This window comes from Equus przewalskii, chromosome 18 (assembly GCF_037783145.1).
Source record: "Equus przewalskii isolate Varuska chromosome 18, EquPr2, whole genome shotgun sequence".
NCBI classification, from domain to species: Eukaryota; Metazoa; Chordata; class Mammalia; order Perissodactyla; family Equidae; genus Equus; species Equus przewalskii.
In genome coordinates, this window is record NC_091848.1 from 10,135,123 (window position 1) to 10,156,747 (window position 21,625).

Consider the following 21,625-nt stretch of genomic DNA (forward strand, 5'->3'; position numbering starts at 1 on the left):
GAAGCAGACTCGGTTCTAAACATATGCTTATAAATCAACCATTTAAAACACAATTTATTTTCCTACAGAGGGTTAAGTGAGAATTAAGGTTCTAAGAAAGACTTCAATATCCAGAATTTACCTAAAGAAAAACAGGACTAGGAGTGTTTCAATTATACTTAGCCAACATTAATAGCACTCGTACCACAGAGGCAACAAGCATAGTGATTCTAGAACCAGACTTGCCTGGATTCCATGCTGGATCTAGCACTTACTAGCTTGTGGGACCCAAGGCAAGTTTTGTCTAACTTCTCTGTGCCACAGTTTTCTCATCTACTAACTCGGAATAACAATAGCATCTACCTCTGAAGGTGGTTGTGAAGATTAAACAAGTTATTACAGATAAAGCATTTAGAGCAGTGTATGGCACACAGTAATTATTCAATATTAGCTATGACGATTAAGTACACTTTAATCTACGATGATAAGATCAGATCTCTTTCCAGAAGCCAGGTCTGCACAATCACCCAGGTCTGCACAAAGAAATCAGACTCCTGAAAGCTGGATAAATAGAGGAAGATACGTGATTTTACACCTCTTTAAGACAGCACAATTCTCTTCCGTTTTTCAAATAAATTCTTTTATCAAACCCTATAAATGAGAGACAAAACACACTAAACTCTTCATTCATCTAATAAATGTATTAAGTAACAGTTTACCAGCCCCTCCCTCTCACAGGAACTCTTTAAATACCTCTCTCTCCACAATTTGAAAAGCACAGCTCTAGGACAACCACTATGCAAGCGTTATGAACAAAGCATTATGAAGAACAAGGGTGAGTGGTCCCAAAAGTAAGGGTAAGGGCTGGCAAAAGACAGCTGGACCCAGATTTTTCCATAACTCGGACAGTTCCAGATCTCAATCTTTCACCAGTAAATTTACCCTTAGTCTTGTCACATGCTTAGACATTTAAGAAACTTAAGTGTTAAGACCCTAAAATTTTAAAATGAAAAGAGTCATATTATCTAGTCCAATCTCCAAATTTCACAATTTAGAAATAAAAGTCCACAGAAATTCACATTAAGAAACACAAAAGAATGGTGACACATATTTTAAACAAATACGCTACTGAACGACTACAGCCTATTGTCCAAGTTAGTCTGCCAAACCGAACGACCACTCAATCAGGTTACGGTCAAGACCCCCAGACTCCTTGTAGACTGTTTTGAGACTGAAGTCAGCGGAATGTGGCTCTGATTCAAGGTCGCTCTAGGATACTCAGCAGCACAAGCTTGTGGATCTTCACTTTGCTGCTGCTGAGCCCTCTGACTCACTCACCTTAAAACTTAACTGCATCATGTCAGGCTATGCCCCTGCATATCTGGGGGAGTACTGTTTCCTAATACAGAAATCCATAAAATGGATGAAGTAATTAAGTTTTTATACACACAGATGGACACCACAGAGCAGTAGATAAGCACTCAGATTTGAAACAAAGACCCGAGTTTGAAGTCTCAAACTCAGGTGGGTGATAGAAGTTATTTAATCTCTCTTTCTAAACTCAGTGAGAAGTTAATGAGAATAGTGATTGAAGCATTCATCCTCACAGGGTCATTAAGAGAACTAAATGCATAGACAAAGCACTTAATACAGTGCTTTAGTCACAGTTAATACTGTTATTTCTTGATATTGCTTTAGTTATTATTAGTTAATACTGTTAACTATTTTATCCAAAATTCTATGAACCTGACATGGCATCAGGACCGGAACCAGGAGGAGGCATCTAGACAGCTAGAAAACAAAATTTAGCTCTGACTTGCATGACACAGAGTGAGTGCCTCCTTAAATTTTGCACCCTAGGCCCCTGGCTTGCCTCATCCTAGTCCTGTCCCCGAACAGCACACACAACACACACAACGATAGCCTAATACTGATAGCACAACATCAGAAAGGCCACTTACATAGCAGATTTTTAAAACCTTTCTCCCTCATTTGCCACAATGGAGGTATAAATAAATCACCTGGGCCACTAGACAAAAGTTACATATATCATCCACAGCAAATTACATAGTTTCGGAATACTTAACAGAATTAAGCCATTATAGGCATTTTAAAACTATTTCCCAAGCTTATGTTAAAAATTACTTTTTATTCTCTTAATGTACATGGATCAACTTAATAAAGAAAGCACTGGCCCAGAAGCAGACTGGGTAGCAGAGCGAAATCAAGATGCGATCAAAAACCATCTCAAGATAATTCAAAAAACAGGATAATCTTCATAGGATTATTAAAAGTTGACCACAGATTCAAAGGGCTCATTACTCTGAATTAGTTGATGGGAAATGGGAACAACAATAACAAAAATAGCAACAACTGGCTTCTAAGATATTTCTGAACAACTTGTTCAGCAGAAAAAATTATATATCTCTTTAGTTGTGACAATCCTCAATTTTTTTCCTACACCAATGCCTGAATCCTGGTCTGAACATAATTCAAACGAAAACATTTGTTGGTGGGCAGGAAACAAATTTGGCCCCTGAATATGTTCATCTTTTGCCCATAAAGTTCTCAATCTAGTGGCTCAGGAATGAAATAATGCCTAACTGAATAGTCATTTAGTGTTTAATTGAGGTACATCTTTCTATTTTCTTTTTTGTTAGTATTTGTCATCTCCTATTTTAATTTCTCCAATATAATACTAAAGCTTTCCTTTAAAATCCCTTAGAAAATCAACTAAACTCAAGCCCTCATACTGTTTCTATGTTCTCTATTCTTCAAACTACCATTAAGGAGACTGTCCCACATGGGTCAGGCCTACCTCCTCTGTATCACTTAGAATCTTAGAAAGCTATTTAACCTTTTAACCCAATGACTTCTAACTGCCTAAATGTCCTTTCCGATATGCAATGTGTATTTTCTTTACCTTACAAAATTTCTTTGCACTAAAACACTGCGACAAGGCACTCAAAAATTGATAAAATTATTAGCCCCAGATAACAAACTGACTCTGGTTCATTTAACAGTAGGTACTAATAAAGACTAGGTTCTATCTTGATGACATTTAACTTCATCTTTAGCTCCCAACTAATCTTAAATACAAATACTGTTAGTCACAAGAAATTAGGCCGAGAGAATGGCATCTGCTTATATTGTATATACAGTTCCTCTGTAACCTTGACTTGCAAAACTGTAATTCTTTTTTTCAGGAAGAGCACCAAAATTAAGGTAGCACCTCAGAAATCGCTCAAGTTTTGACAACACTGCCAAAATGCCAATTTTATTACAGATAAAGGCATTCACAAAGTATCCGTATTTCTCAATAAAAGGCCACAGCACTATTCAAAATCCTGTGGAATTAAATTAAGAAAGCCTCTCGACAGTCTGAACTGGTATAGGAAGCAGTTGCAGCCGAGGCCAGGGCTGACTCATTTACCATTCTCAACTGGCTTTTGTTGTAGCAACCTTACGTAAGTCTAAGGAGGCAGCAGGGGTGTAACATCTTAGGGTTTGGTCATTCCTTAACTCCAATCTCCACTGGAGTTCCAGTTCATCCTGAAGACAGGATGGTTGAGGAACACAGGAAGGCACGGTTCAGTGCCAGGGAGCAGAGGGTAAATTAGAGAAACTATCAATTTTTTCCCCTTCCCATCAGCTCTGATGCAAAATTATCAAATGAATTGATGTATGTAAAAGTACTTAATACATCAGAAAGGCTAAATGCATCCCTTTCTATCCACTAAATTTATCTGCCCTAAAGAGAAGTTTTACTCCTTTCTCTATTTCCTAGTCCCTAGCACAGTACTCTGTAGGGTCAAAGTAAGTCAGTGACAGTGTTAGCTGGAGATGTGGTGATGAAAAGCCAGATACTGTCCATGCCCTTGAGGGCATTCGGTCTTGCAGGGAAGAGAGACAATAAAGAAATACATGTCAAGCTGCCACTATGCATAAATCCAGCGAGTATACCTGCATCACGTTATACATACATTTACCCTACGCAAGTTCAACTGACATACTTAACATTTCTTTAAAAGAAAAATAACTATTGGGGCCAGCCCAGTGGCGCAGCGGTTAAGTGCTTCGGTGGCCTGGGATTCACCGGTTCGGATCCCGGGTGCGGAGATGGCATAACTTGGCAAGCCATGCTGTGCTAGGCGTCCCACATATAAAGTAGAGGAAGATGGGAACAGATGTTAGCTCAGGGCCAGTCTTCCTCAGCAAAAAGAGGAGGATTGGCAGCAGATGTTAGCTCAGGGCCAGTCTTCCTCAGCAAAAAGAGGAGGATTGGCAGCAGATGTTAGATCAGGGCTAATCTTCCTCAAAAAAAAAGAAAGAAGTTGGGGCTGGCCCCGTAGCCGAGTGGTTAAGTTCACGTGCTCCGCTGCAGGCGGCCCAGTGTTTCGTTAGTTCGAATCCTGGGCGCGGACATGGCACTGCTCATCAGACCACGCTGAGGCAGCGTCCCACATGCCACAACTAGAAGAAATCACAATGAAGAATACACAACTATGTACCGGGGGACTTTGGGGAGAAAATGGAAAAAATAAAATCTTTAAAAGAAAAAAGAAAGAATAACTATTGAAATACATAGGTGATCATAATTCCATTTCATGCACATAAGCCCCAGAGTGAAAGAGATAAGAGACATGGATAAGCTACTCCTCCACCAGACTTAGAGCCACAGTGCCTCTCACAATAAGCAGCTCGCCACACTGTGATTCTTATATTATAACACACATTTCTTTTCCAACATGGTCTCTGAATAACACGTCAAATATTTCACCTAATACTCAAAGGAAAAGCAATTCTATTCCAACGCCAGAGGAAAACCTGGCTGTGTTGAAGTTATGTTAGTCTCCAAAGTGGTAACTTCCCAAGGGATTTTTTAGAGTAAGTTTGAATATAAGTAATTTTCACCTGCCACATTGACCTTAGCGCCTAAGATACAACATCTCTGCAAGTGCAACTCTAAAGCTAACTTCTCTTCACTAGAGCTCGACCACTAACATCGTTTTTACTGATGATTAAAAATAGGATCTCTTGAGTCAGCCAGCATGAAGTCAAACCCTAATTGCAAGCAATTACTGGTCGTGCGACCTTGGGCAAGTTGCTTAACATCTCTGCACTTAAGTTTCCTCGTTGAAATTAGGGATAATAGTGCCTCCACCTCACAGGGTTGCTGTAAGATTATACAAGAAGGTGTGAAACGCCTGCATGATGCCTTGTGCTTAGTTACTGCTCAATAAATGCTGGCTATCATATTATATCCTGGCTCATTTAAGGCAATTTCATACATAATATATGCTCAATCAATATTTGATAAATGAATGAACTGAAATATCATTATTATACAATCTAGACTTACTTCTGGTAAACTTATTTCCAAAGGACTGGCATGAGTAAACAGTAGTGACTACCATTTAATAAGTTCCACTGCTGTTACCCTATAATTCATAAATTTGCTGGTAAAATTCTCTCTCTCTTTTTTTAAACCATATAGCAACACTGGATTCTGGGCAACTGTAGAAGAGTGAGATTGAGACTGAATAAATTCAAATCACTTCTTGGGTGTTTGGAAAAAAGATCACCCAAACCAAAAATATAAGGGTGACCTTGAAAAACAAGATTGTAATATTACACTACATTAAGATGCGATTAATTTTGTAGCTAAAACGAGAAAACTGAATTTTTCATCTTCATATACACAAAAATGGACCACCAAACTACACTGTTTAACTCTCTGTGAATACCTTATTTCTTTTTTTTGGTGAGGAAGACTGGCCCTGAGCTAACATCTGTTGCCAATCTTCCTTTTTGTGCTCAAGGAAGATTTGCTCTGAGCTGACATCTGTGCCAATCTTTCTCTATTTTGCATGTGGGATGCCACCACAGCACGGCTTGATGAGTGGAGTGTAGGTCCACGCCCAGGTCCAAACTCGTGAACCCTGGCCTGCTGAATTGGAGCATGTACTCTTAACTACTACAGCACTGGGCCAGCCCCTGCAAATACCTTATTTCTAATTGTTGCAATAAAGGTGCTTTCATTTTTTGCACTGTGTGTGTGTGTGTGCACGTGCACACGCATATTCCTAAAACAGAAGACTGCAACTTTCTATAACAGTTCAAATACACGAATATACGCAATCAATCACGCTATTTAACTTCTAAATCACTTCTACAGTTTATATTATGGAGAAAAAATTATTTATCGTGTAATTAGCTTAAAATTCTTGTAACATTACCTAGCATACTGACCTTAATAATCCAACAACATATAAGCAGTACTTCAATTTTATCCTCTAAATATTGGTTATGACAGGTAAACGTGAATTTTTTTTTTTAAGATTTTACTTTTCCTTTTTCTCCCCAAAGCCCCTGGTACGTAGTTGTGTACTGTTAGTTGTGGGTCCTTCCAGTTGTAGCATGTGGGATGCTGCCCCAGCATGGCTTGATGAGTGGTGCCATGTCCACGCCCAGGATTTGAACCAGCAAAACCCTGAGCTGCCCAAGTGGAGCATACGATCTTAACCACTTGGCCACGGGGCTGGGCCACAGGGCCAGGCCACAGGGCCAGCCCCCAGTAAATGTGAATATTTTATTCAAAATTCAAATAACATCAGGACTGACTTAAGAAAAAATAACTTTGGGACTTATCAGAGACATATTTAATAATAAAAACTGAGAGTATTATCAAATTTTAAAGCCAAATATCAGCAATCAGCTTTTTGACAATATTTTGCGGGAGAGTGAAGTGGTGAATTCATGTAGGCATGTAAGGCTACAGGAAATCAGAGCTGTTGAATTTATTCTATGCCATTACTATAGTATTGTGAAGGACTAGCGAACTTGTTTTTCAGAGCAGAAACCTAACACAATTATTCATCCCTGAAACTTAGTTTTGTGTGTTTTAAAAATAATCATCTTTTTACTCTCATAAGTATCTAGATTTAAAGCAAATAAGATTATCTTAAGACCCAATATTATGAAATATTTTCAAGCCCAAAATATAAGCTCCTTTGAAATAAGCACTACTCAATTTCATAAAGTCACCTTTTCTAAAGTAGGTGATATTAAAGGTAAAATTAAAGGAAGATACCATGATTGTAAACTGGGGGCTGGCCCTGTGGCCAAGTGGTTAAGTTCGTGCGCTCCGCTTCGGTGGCCCAGGGTTTCACCAGTTCAGATCCTGGGCGAGGACCTAGTACCACTCATCAAGTCATTCTGAGGCGGCATCTCACATAGCACAACCAGAAGGACCTACAGCTAGAATAGACAACTATGTACTGGGGGGATTTGGGGAGAAGTAGAAGAAAAAGAAAAAACGAAGATTGGCAACAGATGTTAGCTCAGCTGCCAATCTAGGGGGAAAAAAAAACAAACAACAAAGAGAAAAAGGAAAATGAGGACAAAATGAGGTAACATTAGGGAAGAAGAGAATCCATTAAAAGTTAGTTTCTTTCATGTCTATATCTTGTTATAATCAATCCAGGACAGTGATAAGGTCTCCAAAAAGTTCTGTCATACAGAAATTTTGCTGAAATAGAAAATGACTTCTTTGTCTCTTCCCCATGGAAAACTATCCTGATATTAGAGTCCTCCAAGAAAGAACAAACGTCTTTCTACAATTTATATTAAACTTTTGTTAATAACTCTTTTTTATCTAAGGGTCGGAAGCATGTCTGTTTTCTTCATTTTTGTACTTCTGTCCCTAGCAGAGTGCTGGAGGCACTGTGCACAAATGCATTCCTTCATTCAATCATTTGTTCATTCATTCAGCAAATATTTGCTGAGCACTAACTTTGTACCAGATACCCTATAAGCAGTGAGGTGAAGCACACGACAAAGGAGAGGGCCCCCCTAGATAGCGTATAGTCTAGCGTGAGAGACAGACATTTATGAAATAAATACAGAAATAATTAAGTTCCTATTGGGATGATGCTACAAAAAAGAAGTACAGATTGTGGTGAATATACAGTAGGAACTTACTCTACTTTTAGGAAGGAGGGATCAAAGAAGGTCTGGGAAGGTGTACCTGAGGAATCACATATAGACTGAGCCTTGAAAACAGCTAGGAGTTGGCCAGATTTAGGAAGGGGACGGGGACAGTCCAGGAAAGGGGATGGAACTTGTACAAAAGCCTCCAAGTCAAGCGGGAGCTTATGTATGTAGTAACTGAAAGGTCCAACAAATGACAAAGGCTGGGGATGAGGATGGAGAGCTGGACAGCAGACAAAAGATAAATTGTCAGCATTAAATACAGTTAAGAGGGTAACAGTATTTGAACATTTAAGTCATTTTAAATATTTTTCTCATGTAAAATAAATAGTCTAAGAGAACTGAGTCTTTACTCCACAATATCAAAGATGCGCAGTCAGAAGACCTGGATTATGCCTTGGTCCCACCAGTTACTAGTGGCATGACCTTACACTTAACCAATCTGAATCTCGTCATTCTCTTTGTAAACAGGTACTCAATGATTTTACCTACTGGGAATACAACGCTAATACGCAGTTCTGTTCTTACAGGCCTTTTATCCTTAAAGAAAAAGAGACAGATGTATATGGAAGAATCCTAAGTCCTGTAAGAGATGATGTCCAAAAGCTGACACAAGGCTCCTACAAAACCCAAAATAAGAACAATTGTGGACATTGGTAAATTGGAAACTACTATAAAAATACAAGTGTACACATCACTCTGAACGCTAAATTAATATGCAGAGATCCAAAACGACCACAGTACTCCAGTATGTGACTTAAGATAAATACAGTAGAAACATCACTCCACCATTCCAACATAGGTGAAATAGCAAAACTATAACGGACCTCAGAGATGAAGAGAAGTTCGTGGGAGAACTGAAGTAAGAACAAAAACTAACACATGCTGAACAAACGCACAACATTAATTTGACTTATTTCCAAATTAACCTTTTAGTTCGAAAGCTCCTTCCACCACCTCATAGGTGTGTGTCAAAAGTCAGAACTCATTTCACACTTTGCCCCAGAAAAAGCCAATGCCTACAGTGCCATCTAGAAAATACATTACTATCACTTATGTTCAGTTTATGGACTACTTAAACTACCGCACCCTTCTACTACAGCACAGAGCCAGTCATCCTTACATAACTTTCCAATTGTTTAGTTGGTCTTCCTTCCTTGTGCACTGCTTTACTCATGGTGCTCCATTATTCCTGATTTTATTTCATTCTACAGTATCCTACCTCTCTTCTATTTTATAGGTCATTTTAATTTCCAGGCCATCCTAACTTCAATCATAGGGGAATGTTATACCTGTAATTCTAGGAAGTATTTCTGCATTCAAAAGCTAAACACCTTGTTGATAATACTAACAACTGAAGAGTTCATTCAAAACGCAGCATATTTCAGTGGTCAACTTCTACAACAGTAAACCACGAATGATGACCTGCTATCAGTAGACATCTGATTCTTACGTACAAACTTATCATGACGAAATCCTGATGTCAATGAACAAGTCTAAAAATTCTATTAAAAACTATCCAATAATAATATTCCTGAGCTATAACTGGTCATAACACAAAGTATAAAGGATAATACTGGAAAAACCACACTTTCTGCTCAACATAAATTATAAATGTCCTATTTTCCCATTCTACATGTAAAATAAGGATACTAAAAGTCACAGATGATGCTAAAAAAAATAAAACATGCAAGAGCCTGATGTTTTTATGTACACTCACACACAGAGTCAAGAAAATGAGGGAAAAGTCAACATAAATGTGATGTTACCTCCAAGAAATGCAACGTATCTTCTTTTCTAGTAAGGAGCAAACTAAACTCTCTTGTGATGCCGTGTTATTTGAAAAAAGCATAAAATACGTCTTGGGAAATAATTCCAATCCCACTGCTCTCAGTTTTACAAAATGAAGATAAAAACAGTCCTAAAGTAGGAAGAGAAAGGAGTATCTTTCAACTGCAAGGATGGGATATATCGTTTAACTGACGTCCTCCTATCTCATTATCTACCCTTTAAGACGGTAGTACAGTCCATCACTTAATCTACCCCTATTACAAGGAAAAATATGTAAATTGAAACTGAAGCTTTCTTCTTCTCTTCCGTTACCGTGCGTCCTTCTTCTACTGAGGAATCTCTCCCTGGGTCAAAAAACACCTCTTCACCTCACAAATGGCGTCTTAGAAATATAATAAAATGCATTACTTTGCAACTTCTTCACTCTTTTCAAAAAACACAACCAATCTCCTTGCTGTTTCTTTCTGGTGTGGCAGCTCTGATTCAGAAGCTGGACTACAACTGGATTAGAGATCTGGCCCTATGTGTGTGACCTTGGGCACGTCATTTATCTCCTCAGTTTCCTCATCAGCATCGCAACGTGAATGCTCTTTGAAAACAATAAAGATGCAAAGTCAGATTAGGAATCACATCTAAAATGGTTAAGCTTTTCTGCTCAGGGCAAAATTACCTACTTGGAGGAGTCATAGCACGAAACTGAAACTGAATCCGTAGATCTCTGTCAACATTGACTCTTCCTTCTACAGTTCTCCTCTTCCCTCAAAGGGCATAACCCGAGTCACCCCAAGAGCAGACTTCCAAGCGCCCCTTCCTTCCTCCACTCCTTCTCTATCCTACTTCCACAGCAGGGGGAAAACAGCAGCCCCATCTCCCCGCCCCAAGCCACACCTTCACAGGCCCCCACCCCAGGCACATCCGCTCTTTCCCGTCTCCGGTGGCCCCAGAGGCCAACCTCGCCCTTCCCCTCCCGCCTCCACCTAGAGGGGACTTCCTGGAGGCGTTCAGGCCTGAGCAGGGCAAGCGGCATTTACAAACCCGCTTTACGCCACTCGCGTAGGGTAACCTCGCTTACGCCCATAGGGCCCCGTTCCCAGCCCCGTCCGCTCCGCCTGCCGGAGCCGAGCCCGAGTGCCTCAGCCACGGCCCCTGTATGACCCCAGACCTCTTCTGCTCCGCGCGGGGCTACAGGGACTGGGACAGAAGAGCCACACCTTACCAACAACTGAGGCACTGACTTCACTTCCCACCTTTGGAGCCCTCTTCAACTCCCGGATCAATTCACTCCGGCGACGCCGGAAGGACCCGAGAGGAACCAGGCGTTGTCCGGAATCCTGCCCAGCCGGAGTCGCGCAGGGGCCTATGGGGACTCGTAGTCCCGTTCGCCGGCGTCCTCGGCAAGTCCTACACAGGCAAGACTACAATTCCCAGCAGGCAGTGCTGTGAAGCCTAAGGCGATGGGTGGGGACACTTCTAGCCAATAGTAGGAGAGTTCCCTGCCTTTGCGGGAGGAGGTGAGATGAAGACAGAGGGTGCACGGAAAGAAGAGGAAGGGAGGGGTCAGCTCTCACCTGCGCCAATCAGGGTGCAGGGTCGGCCCCGCGGGCGACTCACCCATTGTGGGGGCGGGCTGGCGGAGTAGAGGAAGGAAGCGGGGGTAGGGGGAGAACTCGAAGTGGAGAACGTGGGGTGGCTGAGTTGTGGACGCCGCGGCGGCGGAGAGGAAGCATCGCGGGAATCGTCGGGGTGGAGTGAGGGCGCGGTGTGGGGATGCGCCCCGGACAGAGGAGTAGCTTCCCCGAAAGCCGCCGAGCCCCAGGCACACCGGGCGGCCAGACCTGCGGGTCGGGGAGGGATCCGTTGAGCCTGGGCTCCTCGTGGAGGCGCCCGGACGGGGCGGGAGGCAGCTCCAGGTGTGAGGTCACGGAGTGAAGGGAGAGGGGTCCCCAGGGCAAGGGAAGCGACAAAACAGCTGCAGAAGTGCAGGACACGGGAAGGTACCGGGGCAGCAGCTTCCCGCCGCCTCCAGCCGGGGCAGCAGCAGGAACAGCAGGGGGAGGAGCAACAGCTGCCGAATTCGCCAACTAGAGGAGGGGGAGGCGGAGCTTGGGTCCCTGTAGCAGCCGAAGGCGCAGCCTGGACTGTAGTTTCCCGGGAGAGACGAGAGCGGAGCGAGTGCAGTCCTGCGAGCAGCTGCTCCAGCATCCCGCCAGGGGTTGCAGGTGTGTGGGAGGTAAGCGTGGCTGCCTCCTGTGGGCATCTGCACACTGCCCGGGAGAAAGCGTCTTCCAATAGGAATTATATCAAGGCATGGCTAAAAAGAGTCTTTGCCTCGGGTTAAGGAACTGGTGCAAGCCCTTTTAGGTGAAAGGTGTACATTTTTGGACTTTAAGGGGGGAAAAAAGCAAAAGGTGTCTTGACTCTGGATTTAAAGGGCGTGGTTAGTGTTTTTGGTTTGAGTTGTACGGTTAAAACTGTTCTGGGAGATTTTAAGATTGAGGGAAACCCTGCTGATTGAGGACAAGGTGGATATCTGGATAGATGCGTAGCTGGTAAAAACCAAAAATTTTGTCATTGATACAGAATTACTTCAGAACTCTTTCCCTAGGAAAATAACTTTGCATTCTTCTTCAATGCCTACCAGTTAACGTTTTATCAGATTGTCCTGCTACCGACCTGTTTTCCAAGGTGGTTGTACTGCAGGTTCCTAGAATTGAAAGAGATCTGTATTAAAGAAGCAAATGCAGGCAGGAATAATCGAGATGACTGAACCTACCAGAAGTATAACTTTTGTCAGAAATACTGTAAAAATGTGTTTTAATGGATGGATACTTAGCTTTCCTTTCAGTGGCTCTAAAATATTGGAACAAAGACCAGGACTCAGCCTACAGTGGGAACGTATGGTGTACCTCATTGCTGCTCCTTATTCTCTCATTTGTGTCCGATAATATTTGTACATTTTAAAAAAGTACAAGAGCTGTGCGAGGACCTTTTCTGTTTAGGGAGTATGTGCTAAATGGTTACCCTTAGTATGGGTAATGATGGGTTCAGAGTTAAAACACATGATAGTATCATAAAATAATAGTTTGTTCTTGGTATTAAACCATGTGTGATTTCTTTGAATGTGATTAAATACGTATGGATGAAAATATGTTTTGATACTAGGTAAAGGTGAAAGTTGCACCTACCCTTGTGTAACTGTGACAAAATTACAGCCTTTTCGTTGTAGAAAAGTATGTAAAAAGCTATTTGCCTAGTTCATTTCTCTTTTCTTTTTGTTAAGAGGTTCCCCAGATTATATGGCTTTTAATCATAGTAGCATATTGCAGCACATTTTGCTCTAAAATGCTTTCGTTATGACAATTGTATATTTCAGAGTCTACCTGAATACTTTAATCTGGATTTTTTTGAACTAGGGTCAATAAAATGAAGGAATTACTTTCTATTTTCTTGTTCTCATGCTTTCCTGATTTATTTATGATTTTTGGATTTTGTTTCTGTAATGCATGCAAAATTCCTGTTTGAAAAGAAATGGCTGGAAGGAATTGTCTTCATAGCTTAAAGTTCAGTCCTACTGCGTGCTGATACTGATAAACCTGAGTGATTTATCAATGTATACGCTCCTCCCCTCCAGCACCCCCTCCCAGACGCCAAAGAAATATATAGACTGACAAATCTTAGAAAAACAGCTGCTATTAGATTGTCCCCAAGCAGATCAGGTTAAGTATTAGAAGCAGCAAAGATCTTAGAAGAAAGAAAAAGCAACAGTAACCACTAAACTTAGCAGCCATGGTAAGGATCCGATTTTATGTTTGCTACATCATGGGAGAGTCTATTAATTCACATAGCTGATATGACCCTGTGAAAATGATTTTAGGGGAAAAAAATGGGTACTGCAGTGTAGTGAAGCTTGGAAAAGATTGTGTTTGCCCTTGTTGTTTGTGACTAAGTGGATTGTCCTGAATCAGTCTTAGATTCTCTCTCAGACTCTGCTACTGGTTCATTTTGTGAAATTGAATACCTGCTGTCACTGGGCTATTTCCTCCATGTAATAATAATTAATAATAATATTGAATGAAGTTCTTTCAGAGCCTTTATTAAAAAATCTTTTTGAAAGGATTTGGTTGATTATTATCAGTTAATAACCAAGTAAATGGGATAGAGAATAAATACCAAAACAGTTGAAATTCACATGTACTTTGAATCCCAAGTATTTATAGGTCTTTTGCTCTGAGGTTTCATAAATGATAGCATCTCATTAGGAATAAATGAGTTTGTGGTATTAGAGTACTGGATTTTTCGCCTGTTTCCAACATTTGGATCCTTTTTATTGTGTCAGTGAAAGAGATTGGGTTCCTATATCATTTGGGAGTAAGAAGACCATGTTTTTATCATCTCCAATGATAAGGGAGAAAATAATTGACAGTAATGGTACCTGGGTATTTGTTACGTTGAACTCTTTGGCACGTTTTAAATTGGTGTTCACGTTAAATCAGATAATCTGAAGACATCTTGATTGTATGCTACTGGTGTTGAGAAGATTCACTATATGACAGTTTATAATTTTATGTAAAGTACTACCTAGGTTAAAAGCATATTATTTATTCTGCTCTTAAGTTTTACTGTTTGTGTATGGCTATCAGTGAGTATATATATGATAAAAAAGAAAAACCAATGGAGTGCAGAATGACCTTCTTGAATGGAAGATGCTCTGAGGATTAATGTTCTTTAGCCAAAAGACTTGGTTAGTTTCAAATTACAATATACTTTGGATTTTTTTTAATTTAAAACTCTGACTCTAAACCTATTGAGTAAAAATAATTGAGTAGCATGGATTTCTCTGTCGAACAGGAGGATTCACTGATGCATGTAGCACAAAAGAACAGGACTTAAAGGTTCAAGATCAAATGGTTTTGGTGCGGTGGGGGATAGATGTGAGGAAAACTGAGAAACATACCCTTAGCAAGAGAGAACAGAGATTGGATCTTTTTTTGTTAAATGCCTGTAACTGATTCCATGGCCTTTTTTTTCCCCCATCGTTAATTTCTGGAGCCCTGTATCCATGGTAGAAGACAGTACTTTCCTACATTGTCATTTTAACTGGAGTCAGACTGACGTTAATTCATTAGATTTTTTAATCATCATGGGTTATTAAAGCAAAGCAGAAAAGATTCTGCATGTATATATTCACTTCTAAGTGAAGCATTATTATTTGGACATAGTATTAAAAAGAAACAAAAACCTAAAATGATGTTTCCCCCCTTAATAACAGAGGTACTTGAACCAGACGCTAAAGATGAATAAGACTCCTCTTCCCCCACTTTTAAAGCAGACTCCTAAGGTTAAACACTGCTTTGTGGATCAGGATTAATTATTATACAAAGGCAAGCATTTGTTTTCATTTTGTTTTCCATCTTACCTGTAATGTTTTCAGAATTTATGTCTTAAAGTTTGGTAAGTGTTTTTTCAGCAACTAGATTATTAGCTCTTGGAGATTATGTCCTTACTTCTTTCCTATCTCCTTCTCGTTCTGAGCGCCTTATATCATGCTCAGCATAAAGAAGTAGCCTTGTAACCACTTACTGAACTAGAACTATCGGCCAGCACTTCTGTAATGTACGCGTTGAGACATCTTGCACTTTGATAGACAAGAGTCAGTTGACCTTGTGGAATAATCACTATACATTAGGCCCTCTGAGAATGTCTTTGTTCTGCTTAGCCTTTGCAAAAGTGTCCATTGAGCCCAGTTTGACTCAGATTGTGTGGGCTGCAAAGACTTATCTACAACTTTGCGGGCCAGTGTTTCTAAATTCATCCCAGAAAGAGGGAATGTGGGTGGGGGAAAGGGCTCTCCCACTGTGGCACCCAAGGTCTGCGTTTTACAGCCGGGGAGACTGCAGCTCACCAGCATTGTACCTCAAGTAAAATACCTTTGTTGAAGCTTATCTATAAAAAGCATATTTCATTTTATAAAAACTGAATTTGCTCTTACATTTTTCTAATCATTCTTTCCAAAAGAAAAAAGAAGAAGAAGAAGAAGAAAAGAAGTCAGACTGATTGTGTTTTAAGCACATGTGGAGTTGGGCATTTATTGTTTTCTGCATTTGACCTTCCAGAAACAAATTAATCTGGTTAAGGTTAAAATTAAGCATTCAAATGTGATTTTTTTCATTATTGTAAGACCTGTAGAATTCCAGTTAATTGTAAATAGTTCTTTACTAGTAAGTTTAATAGTAGCAGATATTTAACTGTCTTTTGTTTGCTTTTTCACATACTTTGACTATTATGCTGATAATTACAAATTGGCCTAGAAGTGATGATTGATTAATCTTCCTTGTTCGTGTTCCTTAGGCATTACTCTCAATGCTTAGCCCTTTGCCTTGTGTAGTTATCTGAGTTCGTAACTGTCCTCCACACCAGATGCTTAGTATCTTTAGCACTAAAACTGAGTTTCATTCACCTTTGTATTTGTTTCGAGAGCTTTATACATAGTCTATACTTGGTAACAATTTGTTTAAATATTTGACAACCTATAATGAAGCATCATTTCACGTTTTTCACAAACAAGTACAACTAGAAAAATGAATTTTTCTTAGACATCTGGTTTCGCACCAAAGTCAGCCCTCTGCCCACAGGAGTTGCTTATAGTAGAGCTAAATATAAATATCACTGTCTTTTGTTGGATTTCTGAATGAATAGAGCAAACATTGCTATTACCTGCAACCTTGCATATGTGTACTTCAGATGTAGATTTCTTAATTGGGTGCCGTTTGGAATTTGTGTGGTCTGTCCTTGCTTTGAACTTGGCTGACCTAAAGATGTACTTTTAAGTAACATTGTCCACACATATAGACACATTCTGTGACTTTTTTTTCTTGACACATAGCAATAGAGACTTAGAGAAAAATAAATAAGTGTAGTATGAGACTTTATCGTAACTAAAATTTACTTGGTCTTCAATATTCAGTTTTCAGTGAAATGGTTGCTTTGGGAGGCCTTCTTCAGGCTTCTTAAACCTAAATTATACAGGTGGTTGTCTTCTGTGAGGCAGCATCAGGAAGGGATGAGTTCTGAGATTTGGCATGAAGAGTGCTCAGTACTGGCCTTCTGAAGTGTGCACATACCTCCAGCTCCACCCACTGCTTTGAGGCCCCCTTCTGGTTCGGCCTAGGAAAGGAGCCTTCTGAGCTCCTCACAGCTCCTAATTTATGGGAAGGACGTCAGATGGAATTTACTTTGATTTAATAACCTCATTTTCCTAAGTATATTGTTTTTCCCAGATAGATCTCATATTAGAATTACCAGTAACAGTAACTCAGGTTTCCCAAAGTGGTTTCATAGCACAGTCTAGCAATTCAGTGAGTACCTGTCAACTTGTAGTCCATTTCTTGGCTTCTTTTTTTTTCTTTGCAGGGGAAGGGTTGCCCTAAGCTAACATCTGTTTCCAATCTTCCTCCTTTTTTCTTGATTTTTCCCCCCAAAGCCCCAGTATGTAGTTGTGTATAGTTGTAGGTTCTTGTGGTACTATGTGAGCCACCGCCACAACATGACAGACAAGTGGTGTGGTTTCGTGCCCAGGAACCAAACCCAGGGGGCCAAAGCAGAACGCGCTGAAATTTAACCACTAGGCCCTAGGCCATCAGGGCTGGCTCTTGGCTTCTTTTGAATGGACCCGAAGAGCTAACTGGAATACTTTTGATGTTTTACCCACATTGAATTTCTTCTGTCGTTTTCTTGATACCCTAAATTTTGTTTTAAAAAACTAGTTTTATTTGAGGTCTTTTAACCCTGTGTAACTTGAACAGTTAGTTGATTTTATTACTTTTCCATCTTTGACTAATACGTTATAAATACCGTACGATGATGTATATTTTTTCCATTCACTTGAATTAACTCGGTTATTGGAGCATTTAATTGTTGTGTACTTCACAAAGCAATTTAAAATCATCGAAGCAATTAATGTTTTTTAAATATGTTCAGACTGCCAGTTAAGAAACCTCTACACAGTATCCTAAATTGCTTGTAGATAGCAAGTCACTAAAGCAGATTAAATTGTATTTCATATCATGTCATTTGACATATAATACTGAATGAAATTTCTACAATACCATTATTCTCACAGCTACATAATAATGGTATAATTTTTGTTTTTGCTAAATCAGCAAACGTTTTAAAAATTATATGTGTTCTTGAGCACAAGGTGCATTAACAAATCTAAGTCAAAAAAGTAATTTTTTCTGTATTTCAAAGTTTCTGATTTTTTAAAAAATAAAATGTCAATAACTTAGTTATAAAGGTCTAATAATAACTATTCATGTCTTTTTAATATAACATCAGCTTTAGCTAGTAATTAGTAATTAAAATTAAACATTTTGAAAGAGAAAGAAAGCTTATTATGCAAGCTTGTTTTTTCTTTTTTTAAAAGATTTGCGCCTGAGCTAGCATCTGTTGCCAATCTTCCTTTTTTTTTTCTTCTTCTTCTCCCCAAAGCCTCCCAGTACGTAGTTGTATATTCTAGTTGTAGTACCTTCTGGTTGTGCTGTGTGGGACGCTACCTCAGCATGGCCTGATGACCAGTGTGTAGGTCCTTGCCCAGGATCCAAACCGGGGAAGCCCTGGGCCGCCCAAGAGGAGTAGCTGAACTTAACCACTCAGCCACAAGGCTGGCCCCACAAGCTTATCTTAAAAGCAATTTTTTACTCACCTTACGTGGCCCAAAAGTAATTGACAATTTAAAAAATAGTTGTAAAGTATATATCAATTAGAAATGCTTTTAGCTGCAAGTTTTATGCACAATAATGTAAAACAACAGGGATTTATTTTTCCAGAACAAGAAATCTAGAGGAAAGTAGTTATTTACTTTTTGTTTAAGAGGCTCAATGTTGTCTGGGTTTTGTCCTCATGCTTTTTCTCATGCTGGCTGCAAGATGGGTGCTTCTGCTGGTCCAGGTATGACATTCTAGCTCGGGGCAGAAAGAATGAGGAACAGCTGTGCCTTATTGAGTCTTTCTCTTTTAATCAGGAAGTAGAGCTTTCCCAGTGACCTCCAGCAAATGTCCACCGTGGACTTAACTGGCCTATGGCATGTGGCTGCTGCTAGCTTTAAGGGATGTTGAGATATGAAGGACTTTGGCCTTTGTAGTGGATGAAGCAGGGGAAGAGTGGTTTGAGAATGGTTTGGGGTTAACCAGTCCATAGTTTCAACACAAGTCTGATAATTAAACCATATTAACTTTAAATTGTAGTCTTTCTGGTTCTGACTCAGTGCCTCCTATTTGTTTGTTTCCCCAGGTTAGAAAACTCTAACCTTCTTATACCAAGTATTTACTTCTGTGCCTACCAAATTTCAAGTCTCTGGACAAAGGCATTCCTCGGAGACTGATGGTATCTCTGGTTAAAAGGCCATCTAGCCCATTCCATCTTTAATACTTGTGTATTTAAAATGCATTTAATCTGTACTTTTCATTACAGATATATTCAGTAACACTTGAAAGGATGATTCTATTCTAAATCTGTTTTCAACCTAAAAGTATCAAAAAGTCTCCATTTGGACTGCATTGAAGAATATGGGTAGAATGAAAATGAAAGAACAATTGAATATTAGAATTAGAAGCTCAGAAGCAGAAGAAATTGATCTGTGTGGTAATCAGGGTAGGCTCTGAAGAAGTAGAGCAACATGGTGTGTTGGTTAAGAGCAGAGGATAGCAAGCTACCGCCTACAGGCACACCACCTTTTTTTGTAAATTATTTTTGTTTTTTGAAACACAGCTATGCCCGTTCATTTTTGTGTTGTTAATACTACTTTCTTGCTACAACAGCTGAGTTGAGCCACTGCAGCAAAGACCATATGGCCCAAAAGCCTAAAATATTTTCTGTCTGGCCCTTTTAAAAAAATTTGTTAACCACAGGGTTTAAGAGTATTGGCTCTAAAGTCAGACAAAAGTGGGTTCAAATTTGGTTTTCTAATCTGTAACTTGACTCAAAGGCTGTTTATGTTGATATAATGGGATTTCACATAAGGTGCATTGTATAATACCTGGCACGTAGTAGATGTTCATTAAAGGTTATTTTATTAAGTGTTATATTTTATTATGATTGCTTTAAGTGAACTATAACTTTTAATTCAAATGGGGATTTAAAACTCTAAGTTTAAGTACTCCCTATCTCTAAAATAGATGTTCAGGAAACTGGGATGGGTATCATCTAATTATTAGAAATTTTCAAGAGTTGCACTAAATATTGTATAGGGACGATGAGATTGGTGTAAGAGCCAAACAACCTAAGGGTATAGAAAAATAAAGCCCATACTTTAAAATACAGTTAATTGAGACTGAATAGCATATTAAATATTGTAGAAAGCTATGGTAGTCAATTAAAAAAGAAGTTAAGATACTTTATTGAAGCTTAGAGGAAAATGATATTTAAAAGTGAATATAATAAAGAGGGGACATCACTACCAATCTTACAGAAATAGAAAAGATTATTAGGGAATACTATGAACAATTACATGGCAACAAATTAGATAACCTAGATAAAATGGGCACATTGCTAAAAAGATACAAACTACGAAAACAAGAATAGAAAATCTGAATATAGACTCAAAAATCCTCAACAAAATACTAGCAAACCAAATCTGGCAACAAATAAAATATTATATACCATGATCAAGTGGGATTTATTCTAGGAATGCAAGGTTGGTTTGATATGAAAGTCAATCAGTGTAATACATCATATCAATATAATAAAAGACATGATCATTGCAATAGATGCAGAAAAACATTTGACAAAATCCAACATATTTTCATGATGAAAACACTCAACAAACCAGGAATAGAAAGGAGCTTCCTCAACCTGATAAAGGGCATCTACAAAAAAACCACAGCTAGCTCATTCATAATGGTAAAAGACTGAATATTTTCCCTTAAGATCAGGAATGAAAGAAGGATGTCTGCTCTCACCTTCTGTTCACATTTTACTGGAGATTCTAGCCTGGGCCATTAAGCAAGAAAAAAATAATAAAAAGCATTCAGATTGGAAAGGAAGAAGGCAATCTATCTCTATTCACTAATGAAATGATCTTGTATTTAGAAAATCCTAAGGAATCCACAAAAAAATTATTAGAACTAATAAACAAGTTCTGCAAAGTTGCAGAATATAAGATCAGTATAAAGAAATCAATTGCATTTTTATACACAAGCAGTGAGTGTCAAAAAATGAAATTAAAAATAATCCATTTGCAATAGCATAAAAAAATTAAATAGCTAGGAATAAATTTAACAAAAGAAATACAAGACTTGTACACCAAAACCAGCAAATGATGTAGAAAACAACAGTTAAGGAGATTAAAGAAAACCTAAATAATTTGAAAACTCTCTCATGTTCATTGATTGGAAGACTTAGTATTATAAAGATGCCAGTATTCTCCCAATGAATCTACAGAGTCAATGCATCAAAATAGCAGCTGCCTTTTTTGCAACAATTGACAAGCTGATCTTAAAACATAGGTGAAAATGCAAAGAACCCAGAGACATGTATCTGTGGAATACAATTGAGAGTCCAGAAACAAACCCTTATATTTATAGTCAATTGATTTTCAACAAGAGACAGGATAAGTCTTCAACAAAAGATACTGAGACAACTGGATAGCCACGTTTTGTAAAGAATGAAATTGAACCCTACATCACACCATATATAAAAACATAACTCAAAATGGATAACAGGCCTAAATGTAAGAGCTGAAACTGTAAAACTCTCAGAAGAAAGCATGAGAGTAAATTTTCACCACCTTGTATTAGTCAATGGTTTCTTAGATATGACACCAAAATCACAAGGGACAAAAGAAAAATAAATCTAGCTTCATCAAATT

The 21,625-nt window shown here is 39.0% G+C and overlaps 2 protein-coding genes across 20 annotated transcripts in view; one reads left to right on the forward strand and one right to left on the reverse strand.

Annotated features, from left to right (window-relative positions):
• PDCD10 (programmed cell death 10) overlaps positions 1 to 11,266 on the reverse strand; it is a 41,836-nt gene extending 30,570 nt beyond the window's left edge. For 2 of the 16 annotated variants that reach the window (XM_070582296.1, XM_070582304.1), the window contains exons 1-2: positions 10,979 to 11,089; positions 9,741 to 9,892 (exon numbers count right to left, since the gene is read on the reverse strand). The gene's annotated coding sequence lies outside the window, so the exon portion shown is untranslated. Of the gene's footprint in view, positions 1 to 8,008; positions 8,195 to 9,740; positions 10,352 to 10,432 lie in introns of all 16 variants that reach the window. The other 14 variants (XM_070582306.1, XM_070582297.1, XM_008531331.2 and 11 more) reach the window with 12 other exon arrangements.
• Positions 11,267 to 11,286: 20 nt separating this feature from the next.
• The window catches only part of SERPINI1 (serpin family I member 1), an 83,261-nt gene continuing 72,922 nt past the window's right edge, over positions 11,287 to 21,625 (forward strand). Inside the window, exon 1 of one of the 4 annotated variants that reach the window (XM_070582291.1) lies at positions 11,287 to 11,992. The gene's annotated coding sequence lies outside the window, so the exon portion shown is untranslated. Of the gene's footprint in view, positions 11,993 to 13,451; positions 13,552 to 21,625 lie in introns of those variants that run through there. The other 3 variants (XM_008531372.2, XM_070582293.1, XM_070582294.1) reach the window with 3 other exon arrangements.